This window comes from Euprymna scolopes, chromosome 2, assembly GCF_053919585.1.
Source record: "Euprymna scolopes isolate OS-2025 chromosome 2, ASM5391958v1, whole genome shotgun sequence".
Classification (NCBI taxonomy): domain Eukaryota; kingdom Metazoa; phylum Mollusca; class Cephalopoda; order Sepiida; family Sepiolidae; genus Euprymna; species Euprymna scolopes.
The window spans coordinates 25,792,161-25,794,955 of NC_136483.1; positions in this window are offsets into that span (position 1 = coordinate 25,792,161).

Consider the following 2,795-nt stretch of genomic DNA (forward strand, 5'->3'; position numbering starts at 1 on the left):
GAGACGACATATATATATATATATATATATATATGTGTGTGTGTGTGTGTGTGTGTGTGTGTGTGTGTTATTAATTGTAAATAACACATATATATGTATATGTGTGCACATTTACGTTTGCTAATTGCATTGTAATAATCATTATTTTATATAAATATATATGTGCATTCGTTAACTAATATATATATGTGTGTGTGTGTGTGTGTGTGTGTGTATGTGTGTATGTGTGTGATGAATATATGTTTTATGTGTATGGTAAAAATATATATGTACTAATTATGCGTGTTCTGTGTGCGATGAATACATGTGTGTGCGTGTGTGATACATATGTGCTTGCTTTTCTGTGTGTTTGTGTGCATGTGTGATACATATGTGTTTGCTTCTCTGTGTGTTTGTGTGTGTGCGTGTGTGTGGTAAATATATGTATATTTACGTTTGCGTGTGTGTAATAAATTTATGCGTATGTTGTTTGTGATTAGTGTTTTGTGTATGGTAAGCATATATGTGCACTCGTATGTGTATGTGTGTGCGGCAAGTACATGCGTATGATTAGGTGCCTGCGAGTATTAGTATGAGTTTATTAAGCTACGCATACACATGTTTAGAAATAAAGAGAAAGGAATGAAAGGGAGAAAGGTGGAAGATATAGTAGAGCAATTAGTAAATACAAGCTTGTAAACAAACATTATACCTACACTCACGTTATTTATACCGCAACTCGCTATACTTCCAAATGTACACAGATATACACAATAAATACAAGTATATACACACAAGCAAGTTAATAACCACAAGAGAAACAAAACTCCAGAACAACAAAAAAAAATAACAAAAATAAAAACAAGTTTATTAATTTCATCTCATCTAATTATGCCACACCTAAACCTTTTGGACACGGTTTGTAACTAATATAAATCTATCATTACTAATAATTATCTCGTGGTCATAATACGTACAATAATATGCAAATAAATATTTGCCTTTCAGAGACTTCCTTATATTAACTCTATTCATTGCGATCTCAGCCAACACAACAACATTTACTACAAGTGCATTTTATCTTGTTTTTATAAGTGTTGCTAATTATTTCGGGTTCGAGTTCCGTCGGGGTTACTACATCACTTTAATTGAACAATTGAGGAAGTTATGAATTCGTATATATCCTTTAACCATCTATGGAGTAAATAGACGATTAGACTGCATCTCTACACCCTTGATTAGGGTGATCTAAGTCCACGTTAAATTCGTTCCCCGGAAACACTTTCAATTCGGGTGTAACATTATAGTTACAAATAAATAAAGGAAATATATATATATTTTTTTTTAATCCGGATCGGCATTTTTTCTTTTATAACAAAAGTATTTATTACTGTTTCTCTTCCGTCTCGACATCATTTAAAGCCTTTCGTCATCATCCATTTCGCCGAACTCACGCATCGTCTGTGACTTTTTTTTTTTTTTTACATAGGCGTCACCACTTATCAAGGCCGATAGGCCACTCAAGGATAAGGGTTAAAGAGTGTAGAGTAGACAAAAGGACAATATAGTAATCGATAGTAATGGAAGTTCGGTAAATTTGTTAACTTAAGTGGAACGGCTCATCAGAAACTTGTTCACGTTGGACTTGAAGACAACCATATTATAGACAGCTGGAAAGCAGGAAAACGGAAGACAATTCCACAGGCGTGCAGTTTACACGTCTATTTTCTTCTCCCAAGCACGTGGTGCATTTTCCTCCTTTTTTTCTTTTTCTTCTCGCGCACACTTCCTAATAAGCATTGGCGCGTTTTTAGGCTACTGCTACTGCTGATCCCTTCGCAAGCCAGCCATTCTTTGCCGTTGCTGATATTTTCGACGCGCTCATATGCACTATGCTGCAGGTGATGTTGGCAACCTTCACGTGGTCCCTCCGGATGTCTTTTTAGAGAAAAATTCTAACTAGAAACATTTCAGGCAGCAATAATCATCTTATTCATACATAATAAACGATGCTCAGCAAAGCAACAGCCTTCGTTGTGCAGCGAGTCTAGAAAAAGTTTCCGAAATAACACCAATCTTCCTCTGTTTTTCTCGGTAGCGTTTCAAGTTCCCTTGTGCTTCTGCTTGCGGCTTGACTCGGATAATACCAATTCAGAGGACATATGGTTCGGAATTACGCAACTCATACCTCCCTATACACTCTCGGCTCAGATCAAGCTTTCTGGAGATATTGGCTTCCGATTTAAATGCACCAAACATTTATGTTATTGTTTTGTTTTTGCTTTCTTTTTTCTTTGCAAAACACAATCATGTTCTTCGAAACCACAAAACATTTTTCTGTAAAAAAACAACCAAATTAAACACCATTAATTAATATTTTAAGTTATATAGAACTTGAAACATAACAACTTTTTGCTAAAATGATTGAACCCAAAAAGAGTTGATATGCCGTAAAACAAAAGAACCAAGCCAAACTCTCGCTGCAAATGAACCCTTACAGTAAGTGTCTATTATATCTTGAGCCTAAATAGAATCCTACTCTTAATCATGCTATTCTTTTATTTCTTTGCTATGACAGATGCGCATTCATATTTTTCTTTAGTTTATGAATGCAAATGGACCACACTTTTCCGGGTGTTTTTTTTTTCTTTTACTTTTAATTCTAACCAAAACTTACGCTAAATAGACTTTCGAATCTCGAACGGTCATGTTCCAATATTTTTCCTCCTAACAAAGTTTTCAAATGATGAATTTCTAATAGATAAATAATTTCTGGCTTCAAGAAAAGTTTTCAAAGAAAACAAATAAATCGGTAT